Source organism: Trichechus manatus, unplaced genomic scaffold (assembly GCF_000243295.1).
Source record: "Trichechus manatus latirostris isolate Lorelei unplaced genomic scaffold, TriManLat1.0 scaffold00173, whole genome shotgun sequence".
Taxonomy (NCBI): domain Eukaryota; kingdom Metazoa; phylum Chordata; class Mammalia; order Sirenia; family Trichechidae; genus Trichechus; species Trichechus manatus.
Window position 1 is genome coordinate 764795 of NW_004444109.1, and position 13744 is coordinate 778538.

Genomic DNA, 13744 nt, shown 5'->3' on the forward strand with positions numbered 1-13744 from the left:
CAAACGAACTCAGCTTTCTCTCTCTGTGGGCCAGGAAGCCCAATGTGCCATCTCCTGCTGCCAGGTCTCTGCTGCCAGGCCTCTGCTGCTGGGTCTCTGCTGCCACTGCTTCTCACCATCTTCAGGGTTACAGCTTGCTTGCTCTCTCTCTCTCTCTCTCTCTCTCTCTCTCTCTCTCTCTCTCTCGCTTTCTCTCTCTCGTTCTACTGCTTCCAGGAACTTCTCAGCCCAGTGATCCTGGGTCCAAAGGAAGTGCTCTCCCCTCCTGGCAGTTCTTCCTTAGTAGTGTAGGATCCTACTCTCTGCTTTGGAATTGGCTCTCTCTTAAGGCAAAACTGACCAGTTCCCTTGGTGAGTTACCATTACCCTATCACAAAGTCCCACCCAGGCACCTGGGTGAGAGTCATAAGCTCATGACTAGAAAGGCCACACAAAAGTAATCAGTCGCACTGCATTGTCTTACGTTTTGTTTTTTTGTTTGTTTCTCAGTTCTACTTTTACTGTCTCCTTTTGTATTAAATGGATCTTCTAGTGTAATATTTGAATTTCTTAATAAAATTTTAAACTTTTTCTCTTAGTGGCTACTACAGGGCTTACATTATACATTTACCTTACTAAAATCTACCTCAAATTTATACTAACTTTATTCCAGTGAAATCAAGAAATGTTATGCCTACAAGAGCTTCATCCCCCACCACTTTTTTGTGCTATTGTTGTTATATATACATTATGTCTATATGTATTTAAAACTCAGTAATACATTGCTTTAAGTATGACTTTATATAATCTTTTAAAAACAATTTTTATATATGTCTTTTAAAGAAGCTGGGAGAAGAAAGGAAAGCAAGTATATATTTACAGAGTTTGTTTTATTAACTTTCTTAATTACCATTTCTTATTTTCTTAATTTCTTCCTGTCAATTTGTGGTGTTGTCATTTCCTTAATCCTATACAGCTTTTCTGCCACCTGGCTTCTTTGTGCTGTTATTGTCAAATATATTATATTTCTGTATATTTTAAATCAATAATACAATTATATGCATATTAATTTATGCAATTACTTTTTGAATCAGAGAAGAAAGGGGAGGAAGGAAGACATATGCAATTATTCTTTTGGAATTACTCCTCAGAGGGTGAAGTCTTAGGTATGCACATGGGATGAGGAATGTTTTCAGGTCTTCCCTACATCCTGCTCTAATTGCTCCTGAGTGGAAACAGCCTACCACTTGCACATAGCCTTTCTGACACCTAGGATTGGCTGTGATCCCACAGCGCTCCTCTTGACTCACTCTTTCCCTAATTCTCTGTGCTAAACTTGTGATTTCTCTGCATTTCACTTGTTACTACTAATATCATCCATCTGTGAGCATCCTCTTAATTGTTTTCCACGAAGATCTCCATTGTTTCCAACTCTGTAACTAAATAGATACTGAGTTAAATACTTAGTTAATAATAGTTTACTTATCATCAAAGTCTAAAACTCTTAATTTATCCATTTCCTTTATTTTTCCCAAATTGTCCATTATCCATCTTTTATAGCTCAATTTTATAGACATTTTAAGATTTCCATTAAAGATTTTAGTTCAAAGACAATATATGACAAGTTGCTACAAAGCAGAATGCAAGATAAATAATGATCTGATCCACAAATTTAAACATTACTTTCTGTTAGCTTTGTCACCATTTACACATTAAATATGGTTTTTACCTACTCTGATTCTTCTGTGGTTACTGGCTAAAGTACTGACATAAAAATATACTTAGCTAAACTTTGGACAGAAAGATCACAGGAGAATTTTATGCTTTAATGGGAGGGTGGAGGTGGGATTATAAGCAAAACCATAAAACAGTCTCATGGGACTACAAATGACTTTGCTGATATAGGAAGCTGCAGAAGAGCAATAAGGTAACATTAGAGTATGATAATATGTAGGCATAATAGAAGAGTGTTTTAAAAGCAGACAGTTGGGTAAATAGTAGTTAAAACCAATGTACAATTAATATTTTGTCACAGAAGAATCCCTAGTGAAACCCTGGTGGCATAGTGGTTAAATGGTATGACTGCTAACTGAAAGGTCTGCAGTTCAAATCCACCAGGTACTCCCTGAAAACTCTATGGGGCAGTTCTACTCTACTAAATAGTAGTTAAAGCCAACGCACAGTTAGTATTTTGTCACAGACGAATTCCTGGAGGGGTGATATAGGTTTCCAACAGCCACTCAGAAGAACAAATGCAAAAGTCTTTGCTGCTATTTATCAAAAGGCTAATTCCTATTAAGAAGAGAACTGTATTAGCCTCCACTCCATCCACGCTCTTCTAGGTAAACTTCAAATGAAGTGGGAGAAGGAGGATGGCTGAACATGACGTTTCTCCTCTTGGTTTCCCATTGAAACTGTTGGATGCCTAGTTTCCATCTCCACATATCCTGACAGAACTGGCCTGAGGCATAGACTGGAAACTATTAAACTATGGAAACTATGTTTTAACAGGCTAAGAATCAGGCAGAACACTAAAAGATTCCCAAATCTTTGAATGTTTATGCTTTCTCTTTGACATTGACACATTTTTCCACAAAATGGGATCTCTTAAAATCTGTAGATTCTTCTCTTCTATATTTTGTCAACTTGTATACCTATTCAGGGAGACCTGGTGGTGCAGTGGTTAAGAGCTTGGCTGCTAACCAAAAGGTCGGCAGTTCGAAACCACCAGTTGCTACTTGGAAACCCTATGGGGTAGTTCTACTCTGTCCTATAGGGTCACTATGAGTTGGAATCGACTCGATGGCAATGGGTTTTTTTTTTGTTTATACCTTTTCAAAATCCAAAATGTCCTCAGCCATATACACTTCAAAACTTCTTCAGAATTACCTGTGGCAAGTTTAACTAGTTCGTCCTAAACAGTATCAATAAACAACACACTCTTTCCTTTAGTTCTTAAATATGCAAAGGGGAGGAAAAAAGGGTTTCTCTTGCCTTACATTGCTTAGCTATGGAGTCCTCTCACTCTAGCTAAATATTTAGCTTCACTCTCTAGTCTCATGTTCCTAGTTATTTTACTGTACCATTGCTCTCGAACCGATTCTGACTCGTAGCGACTCTATAGGGCAGAGTAGAACTGAAGAGTTTCCAAGGAGCACCTGGTAGATTCGAAGTAGTTATAGTAATAAAAAATATTACCCATTCTAATTTGCTTCCTATAATTGAAAGGTTTCAATTTAGGTATTTCTGATCTCTAGATTTTCAAAGACAGACAGAATTTTCACTACAAAAGACTTTATCAGTAGCAAGGGAGATTAGTTCAGCCAGTTAACTTCATGGAGCTTTGAAGATGTAGGAGCCAGTTCATGACTATTTTCTTACCTCTTAAGTGTCTTCTCGTCAAGTGTTAGCTATCATCTTTTTCTCTGATTTCATGCTGACTGTTCCTAATTAAATTACAAGTGCCTGGTCTTTCCCTGGAGTATCCTTTGATTAGCAATTATACCTGTCGTGTTTTTTTCTCCATTGCCAAAAATTAATTTATTGACTGCAGTTTTCCAAAAACTTACTTCAGTGATTCTTAGTCGAAGGTCTTATGTTCAACGCTAATACTTGTAACCAATGATATCAGGTAAATATATTTGTGTATCACTAGCCATTTTCTTAGACCCTCTAGGTATCCATTTTCAAATCAAACTTTTTTGTAGTTGTGCTTTAGATGAAGGTTTACAGAGCAAATTAGTTTCTTATTAAACAATACACATATTATTTTGTGGCATTGGTTGTCAACCCCATGTCTTGTCAACACTCTCCCCTTCTCGACCTTGCGTTCCCCATTACCAGCTTTCCTGTCCCCTCCTGCCTTCTCGTCCTTGCCCCCGGGTTGGTGTGTCAAATCAAACTCTGATCTAGTCTCTGTTGAAATTAGTTGGTGAAGAGTGCAAGGAACTGGGCATGAGGCAGTCTATGGTTGAATCTTGGATTGCCTGTATTAGTTGTTGTATCTTGTAAAAGTGACACTACTGCTTCAGAGTCATGATATTTTCCTCAAACTTACCTTACAGAGTCATTGATGAAATCACAAGAAAACATGGAGGTGAAAGCATTTTGTATAAATATACATATAATATTTTTGTATTTTATTATGAACTGTTATCAGGGCTGATCTTCTCTTCAAAATAATAGGTAGTTACAACATGCTGTAATTTGAGAAGTGTTTTTGAAAGACAGCTCCAGCTCCCTACTTCCTATCAAAAACAAATATTATCACCTAGAAAAAATTCTATGACTACAGGCCCTTTCCAAGTTAAAAAATGTGTGCTTCTAGAGACATGTCATATTTCCAGAGGCAGCACTGTGTTGAGGTTCAAAGCATGGTCCCTGGAACCATAATGCCTGGATTTGAATCCCCGTTCTGTCATTTACTTGCTTTATGATCTTGACTAAATTGGTTAACTCCTTTTTGTCTCAATTTCCTTGTGTGTAAAATGGGGATAATTATAGTATCTGTCTCATAGAATTACTATGAAGATTAAATGAATTAATGTGCATTAAATACTTAGACCACTACCTGCATGTTGGTTTGTCATACTGTGGTGGCTTGCATGTGGTTATGATGCTGGAAGCTATGCCACAGTTATTTCAAACACCAGCAGTGTCTTCCACCATGGGCAGGTTTTAGTGGAGCATCCCGACTAAGACAGACTGGGAGGAAAAGCCTGGCAATTCTGAAAATTAGCCAGTGAAAACCTTGTATATCACAACAGAATATTCTCCAATATAGTTCTGGAAGATGATCCCCTAGGTTAGAAGGCACTTAAAATACGCAGTGGCCACTACAATGGACTCAAGCATACCAGCAATCGTGAGGATGATGCAGAGCCAGGGGCATTGTTTACTTCTGTTGTGCATGAGGTTGCCATGAGTTGGAGCCAATTTGATGGCAACTAACAACAGCAATATCTACAAGTATTTACAACAGAACCTGGCACACAGTAGCCATTAAATAAATGTTGTAGCTATTTGTTACTGCTGTTATCATTATTAATTCACCCACCCATGTGCCTTACATCTGTTTTTCCTTATCTCCTGACCACTGCTCACCTGACAATATCCAGCAGTCACATCATTATTACAACTCAAGGAGTCACTTCTTCCATGATCTCCTTCTGAAGGGAATACAAAAGAAGAGTAGAATGAAAGACTAGAGATGGACGGACGCTAAAGACAAATTTCTTCTTCGTAAATTTACTCAAGACCTGCCCTACCTGTGGGCAGTATAAAATGCCTGAGAAAAGCATAGTTTATCTCTTTCCTTTCTCTGCTCCCATCTGACTGTGACAATGAGGGCAGGGAGTGAGGAATTATTTTCACTCATGAAATCTGTCTATCCTAGTAGGTTGCTATTATCATCCCTTAACCCCCTGTCCCTTTTCCTGACCCACATATGAAAGAAAATATTGAATCTATGAGATCCTTCTGTGTTAGCCCCATTTTATTCTCTGCCTCAACTTGTTTTACCATACGGGGGTGTTAAGACTTATCTCCATTCAAATGTTGATTTTTCTGCAGTATTCTCCTGCACAGAAGGGTTTCCAAGCATAGTAAATAACTGAAATTTAGGAGTACAGATTTACAACAGCAATGTGAAAATAATAACTTAACAAATAATCAAACAAGCCTTTGTGTGTGTGTATATAGTTAATATACAGTGGTTAAGTGCTATGGTTGCTAACCAAAAGGTCAGCAGTTCGAATCCACCAGCCGCTCTTTGGAAACCCTATGGGGCAGTTTATATTCTGCCCTATAGGGTTGCCATGGGTCAGAATCGACTCCACAGCAACAGGTTTGGATTTGTTTATATATACACGTGTCAAGTTACTATATACATAAACCAAAAGAAAACAAACCCACTGCCACCGAGTTGAATTCCAATTCATAGTGACCCTATAGGACAGAGTAGAACTGCCGCATAGAGTTTCCAAGGCTATAAATCTTTACAGAAGCAGACTGCCCCCTGAGACTGCTGCATCTTTCTCCTGGCTGATGGGTTCGAACTGCCGACCTTTCAGTTAGCAGCTGAGCAGTTAATCAGAGTAAAATATATATATATACATACACATATGTATATACACATATATATGTATATTTAATAGAGAGAGAGAGAGTATATATATATAGAGAGAGAGAGGAGCCCTGGGGACACAAGTAGTTAAACACTCAGCTGCTATCCAAAAGGTCGACAGTTCAAATCCACAAGCCGCTCTGCTGGAGAGACTCCATGGCAATGGGTTTGGTTTTATTTAGAAAGAGAGCCCATGGGTGCTGCAGAGAGTTAATGTGCTCAGCTGTTACCTTAAAGGGCGGAGATTGGAGACAATCTAGAGGTTCCTTGGAAGAAAGGCCTGGTGATACACTTTCAAAAAATCAGTCATTGAAAACTCTATGCAGAACAGTTCTACTCTGACACATACGGTGTGGCCGTGAGTCAGCATTGACTTGACAGCAACTACTACTGGTCCTGGTATATTAAAAAAAAAAAAAAAAAAAAAGGTGCCATCTCGTTGATTTCACTCATAGCAACCCAATAGGACAGAGTAAAAGTCCCCATAGAGTTTCCAAGGCTGTAAATCTTTATGGAAGCAGACTGCCACATCTTTCTCCCATGGAGTGGCTGGTGGGTTTGAACAGCCACCCTTTCAGCACTACCAGGGCTCCTAACTAAGTTAGTTAGTTATCAATCAATTTACCTTTGGAGTGAAAAATGCTACTAAACAAACTTTTACAGTTGTGATTTTTTAAAAAATTTTGACAGTTTTTTTCTGTTCACATATTGTTAACATTTATTACATCCGGGAAGGAAAGATTTCTTATCTCATGGATTAAATCCTTTAAAGTAGGTTTGGGTTTAGCAAACAGATAAATCAGTGAGTGCTTCTGATGCTCTTTTGAGAAAGTGATTCTTTTGTTATGTTCATCACAAGAAAACTAGGCCATTGTCGACATGTATCAAATCTGTCAAATAAGCTAGTAATAAATAGAATGGAAATTTATGCAGCATACATTTGTAAAATGCAACTAAATCTCCCTTGATTTTTGTCAAATTATATGGAAACCATCCCTTCAAGTTCACAAGAAAACAGCAATTGAGGACTGACCCAGCATTGAATATGAATAAAGACACTTTTTAAAATCCTAAAAACTAGCATTAATTCTATTCATGGAGAAATAATTTTTAGCAAGCGAACTATTTTTTCCTTGAAAATGCATCTTGAGTTCCCTCAAGTGATGTATTTACAAAAAGTCTAAATATCACTACTTTTCTTTGCCCTAGAAGGAACTACCTTGACTATAAAATAGTCAATACGACGCAAAGTTACTGAGGTTAAAATAGTGATCTTATAAGCCCTTGATAAATCAGTAAGTGAAGAGAAGCCTATATTAGATCTTAAATAAAAACTGCAGTGAAGCAAGGTCAGAACCTCCCTAAAAAATTATAAAGGAGGAAAACTTACTGAAGAAAATGCTGAAATGGAATATATAATAAGCCAAAAGTTGTGAAGGTGCAAATTAGTTTCATTTTAAGATGCTGTGTATGGTTAGCTTATTTTCAAATTAAAAAAAAAAAAATCTTTTCTGCCCCCTCCTGCTATTTGAGGACACACTGGTGTAGGGACAAGTGTACTACTGGGTGCCACTGTTTGCAAGAATCAAAATCTCTTTAGAGAACTTAAGAGAATGAAAAATCTCATTAGCAAGTTGTCTTTGATAGCTCTTCTTTTTATATTCTAAACATGTGAAAGAGAAGACAAAATAATTTCACAGCTGATGCTTCATTAGAGTGGGGAGGGAAAGGACATTAAGTTTACACCAGAAGAGAAAACAATGATCCTACCATCCTGGATGACTACCAAGCATTGTACTCAAAATTCGTCAGCACCCCTACTGATTCTGAACATTAATCCTCACTCCGGTACAAATGTAGTGAAAGGTAGAATCATTTTAGGGACTATTTTGACCACCTGTTTATTCACAAAATTTTAATATTGCTTCTTTTCGTCTTTAAAGATAGGTCATTCATCTTAGGATGAATGAAAATCTAAATTCAGATTCGTGAAAAGGAGAAAATGAAAATACATTCATTTATGCTCATATTCAATCTCATTTTAATCCAGTACACCTGGACAAAGTAAGATCTCATTAATCATATTTTCATTGGACTGACTGGTGGAAAGAAAAGAAGTATTTAGAATGGGAAAAAAGATAAAGGAGTTAAGGAAAACGTTTTTGTAGACAGATGGAGATGTTCTTCTCACAAAGCTCTTCTCTGTATGAAAACCTGGACTCTTGAGCTTTGGTGTACTAATCCAAACTAAACTCTATTTCTTTTGGGATCTTTGTGCTTATAAATGCCTGGAATGTACCTGTGAACTTCATCCTAATCTAAAAAGGATTAGAAAGAAATATTTACTTTCCTCAGGGATAAAACAGAAATGGAATATCACCAATACAACTTCACTCTGTTAGCTTTAACATATCAGCAAACATAAGATCTTTCTGTAGTGTGCAGAGCTTGCTAACTACTTGTATTATCTTGTTATCCATGTTTCACAACAGGTAGTAGATAAATTATAATTCGCACATCCCTAAAGACTGTAGATTAAGGAATAAACACACTGGGAAAAAATGTATCTCCACTTATTACCTTTAAAATCCATAATAAATGTGGTTAAGAAGTGATTTAAGAACATTCCCTCTGACAGTAATGGATCATTTATCAGTTGTTATTGTAAAGTGATGATAGAGTTATTGTGTAGCAATGCTGATTTTTTTTAATCAATGCTGATTTTTCGTGCTGTTTATACGTTGTTAAACATTGTAGATAAGGACTAGGAATTGGCACTGAAAGAGATTCTCAGCTCCTTCAGTAAGAGGCTATTTTATTCTGAAATATTTTTCACTGAGTAACACACATCCAACAATAAATATTGGAGATGAACAACTCTGTGACAAAATTCATATCTACAAATCTGAAACCTGGGTGAACTCCTGCTGGTTTCTTTTCAGGAGCCACAACAACTTAAAAGAAACCACAGAAGTACTGTGTACTAATGCATTTACCTTTCAAAATATTTGGTACTTCAAATCATTCAAAAGCAATGTTTTATTTATTCTGTAAATATTTGTATGTAACCCTTTGAAATCATGAATAAAGATGCTTTTAAACTTCTGATGGTGTCCAAAGTTTGTTCTTTGATAAGGAGGCTCTCGTTATTCTTGCATATGTGGAGTCTATAACAGGGAAAAATTGATGTAGGTTTCTTTGTATTATTTTCATATAATATTTCTTTAATTATTTTTATACACGTATATTAAAATTTAATTTTAAATCTTAATTCTCATATCTAACAACATATTATCACCCAACAATTAACAACTGTTTTTCTAATGAGGTAGCCTAGATGATTTACAGGTCTGAAATGTACTTCCCAAAAGACAACTTATCAACAAATATGTTCAAAAGGTCAATTTATTGTTGTTGACTTGACCAGGAGTCCACAAAGCAAAGTATAGCTCTCTTAAGAAGAAAGATGAAGATTTATTTAAGTATAACATGTATGAGTACATTCAGACCTTCTAACCAAGTTCAAAACAGTACACCAGACCCTCTTTATCTGAATTGGGTCTAAATATCAACATTCTAAAGTGATTTAAGTAAAATGATAGAGCTACCTTTAACCAACACCTGTGTAAGCACTTGTTTCAACTAAGAATCCCCATGGGCTAGTGAGAAGGAAATATTTCACTGAATAGTCAATATTTCACCTGACTTAATTACTGAAATCACCCTCACTATCAAGAGGAATGGGAATTATTTCTCCAGGCCTAAAGTTATAGACTCATTAGCAACCTATGATATGCAGATGACACAACCTTCCTTGCTGAAAGTGAAGAGGACTTAAAGCACTTACTGATAAAGATCAAAGACTGCAGCCTTCAGTATGGATTACACATGAACATAATGAAAACAAAAATCCTCACAACTAGACCAATAAGCAACATCATGATAAATGGAGAAAAGATTGAAGTTTTCAAGGATTTCATTTTATTTGGATCCACAGTCAACACCCATGGAAACAGCAGTCAAGAAATCAGGCAACATATTGCACTGGGCAAATCTGCTACAAAAGACCCCTTTAAAGTGTTAAAAATCAAAGATGCCACTTTGAGGACTAAGGTGCACCTGACCCAAGCCATGATATTTTCAGTCTACTCATATCCATGCAAAAGCTAGACAATGAATAAGGAGGATAGCAGAAGAATTGATGCCTTTGAATCATAGTGTTGGTGAAGAATGTTGAGTATGCCATGGATTGCCATAAGAAGGAACAAATCTATCTTGGAAGAAGTACAGCAAGAATGCTTCTTAGAAGTGAGGATAGTGAGACTTCATCTCAAGTACTTTGAACATGTTATCACGAGGGACCAGTCCCTGGAGAAATACATCATGCTTGGTAAAGTAGAGGGTAAGCAAAAAAGAGAATGACCCTCAATGAGATGGACTGACTCAGTGACTGCAACAATAGGCTCAAACATAGCAACAATTTGAAGATGGCACAGGACTGGGCAGTGTTTCATTCTGTTGTATATAGGGTCGCTATGAGTTGGAACTGATTCGACAGTACCTAACAACAAAATTATAACAGAAAATTAAAATGAAAAACAAAATTCTAGGAAAAATGTTAACCCTTTGGTAATTCTCCAACTCAAATAAATTTTAAATATCACTATCTAAATTTATTTTTGGCCCCAGGAAAAAAAAGACAGACCACCTCTGATGTGTCCTTGTTCTCAGAGGCAGAATCTGAGAATGATACATCAACCGCAAGTTATTTTGCTCAATAATAAAAGACGGAAAACTTCCTATATTATTTTATAAAATTAACATAGCTTTGATACCCAAACTTGGTAAGTATAGCACAAGAAAGAAAACTATAGAGCAATTTCATTTAAAAATACAGACACAAGTGCCAGATTAAATATCAGGGAAATCAAACCTGGCAATTTATTAACTAGATAACACACCACAACCAAATACTAGTTTGAAAGATAGAGGGATGCCTCTAAATTAGGAAAGCAATTCAGAAAAAACATGTTATCAATAGGTCAAATTATTTAAGAAACGTAATTATCTCAATAAATGACCAAAAAGCCGTTGTCAAGACTCAATATCAACTCTGATTTTTAAAAAACCCTTAATAGAATAGAAAGAGAAGGAAATGTTATTAGAATGACTATGATATATGTCTGCCTAATATACAATAGTAATTTTAATAATTATAACAAATGGAACAAAGTAAGATTGTTAACCACTACCACTATTATTTAAAACAATTCCAGCCAAAGAAATAAATAAAAAAATGTGAGAGGTGATCTAAGGGATAACTATCAGTAAACAAAACCATCATTATTTGTAGATAACACTATTATCAACCTAAAAAAACTCATACAATGATTAAATAACTGATAAAAAGAGCACTTACTATGTTTTAATTTAAAAAGAATTCATAGAAATCAGTAGTTCATCCATAAACCTAAAATAAACCATTAGAATATATGGGGGAAAAAATCACATAATTCCACATTTAAAAAATTGTGTAATAATATTAACAAGAAATGTGAAGGACAGAAAAGAAACATTTCTTAGGAACATAAAGGAAAAAAGAAAAGAGAAACACACTTTTCCTGGATGAGAGCATAGAATATTTTAAGGGTCTTAATTCTCCTCAAAATAATTTATAGAGAATTTAAGAGCTACTTCACTAAGGCAAACTGAAGTTTATGAGATATATATAACATATGACCAGATATTTTTGGAAACAGAAAACTGGTGTTTGGCTTCTATACTTCAAATTATTAAAAAATAATCTTAAACTTCAACAAGGAAAAAAAAACCTATTAAATCCACTACTTTCCAACGTTCTATTGACCCTCGTAGCCGTTGCAGTAAGATAAGGGGGAAAAAATTAGGAATAAACATTGGAAATAAAGAGTGAAATATCTTGCTATTTGCATGTGTTGTGATTGTTTAGATATAAAATCCAAGAGAATCAACTGGAAAACTATTAGAACTAGTAAGAGAGTTTAGTGCACTAGCCAAATACAAAATTGATGGGGACAAAAAAAAAAAAAACACTTAAGAGTTTCCTATACACAAAGAATGATCACCAACTTTTCAGTTAGTGGAAACCCTGATGGAGTAGTGATTAAGTGTAATGGCTGCTAACCAAAAGATGGGCAGTTCAAATCCACCAGATGCTCCTTGGAAACTCTATGGGGCAGTTCTGCTCTGTCCTATAGGGTAGCTATGAGTAGGAATCTACACTACGGAAACAGGTTTGGGTTTTTTTTTCTTTTCGGTTAGTAGTCAAACAGTTAACCATTTGTGCCACGTAGGGAGATATTCAGTGCCATATATAAATTATCGGTTTGTGAATCTGTATATCTCTAATCTCATAACTCCTAGTATCTGCAAGTCATAGCCTACAAAACTGGAACCACTGTTTTATCACCAAACCACTTGTTCTAACTTGCCTGTTACTGACACAGGGTTACTGCAGTTACACAAAATAATACATATGACATATCTGCTTTTATTACTTCCTCTTTCATTGTTCCTAACTTTTCTCTAATTTTCACTTTTCTTTCATTTTCCAAACTATATAAGATAATCAGGAACTGACCTTCTATTAATCATAAAATAGCTACCATTCAATGAACAAGTATGTCAAGTTCTAATCCTCATCTTAAAAAGTAGAGATTATCCCCATTTAACTGATAAAGACAGTGAAACACATGGCAATTGTTATCCCACTTCCCCCAACAAAACCCTTAGCTAGTAAGTGGCCTGGATGGGATTTGGACGTACAGTACACATGGGACATAAGGTAAGCACAGAGTTATAAGCACGAGACCTTGCTCTTGGGAGGCTTTCAATAAATGTCTGTTGATCGAATAAATGAAGAAAAGATTCTTGCTTTTCAATTTTAATGTTGTGAGTCTGTCTATACAGTAATGGGATAGGGTAGAGGTGAAGGAAATTTTGTTCTCTATAGTTGACCCATATACTGTATCTCAAAGTTTATCTAAATAAGTCAAAAAACAAGTTTAACAATTTAGTCATATAGAACCCAGTAAAACTCCCAATGTCATATAATAAAAAAGCATACAGGTAATCCCCAACTCACAACAGGATTCCGTTCTGACTACTCCATTGTAAATCGGTTCGGATGTAAGTAGAATATCTCATTTTCTTTTTTTAGCATTCATTTTTATTGCCTTTTATTATCAGTATCTTTATCAATTTAACATCTATTTGTCTTTGGGGGTTGGAAACTACATATAAACTTACAGATCTATTTTAACATTGTATGTAGTACATATTACTAACAATAAGATGTACAAAAAACCAGACGGTTGGAAGTATTGTTCATCGTAATTCGAATACGTGATTCAGGAATTATAGGCGTTAGAGATATCCTCTTTATTAACATTTTTTTAACATTTTTTTTTTACTGTACTTCAGGTGAAGGTTTACAGAACAAACAGTTTCCCATGAAACTCTAGTAAACATATTGCTTTATGACATTCGTTAACAACCCAAGGATATGTCAACCCTCTCCCTTCTCGACCTTTTTTTTTTTTTTTTGGTGAAAATATACATAGCCAAAGATACACCATTTCAAAAATTTCTACTTGCACAGTT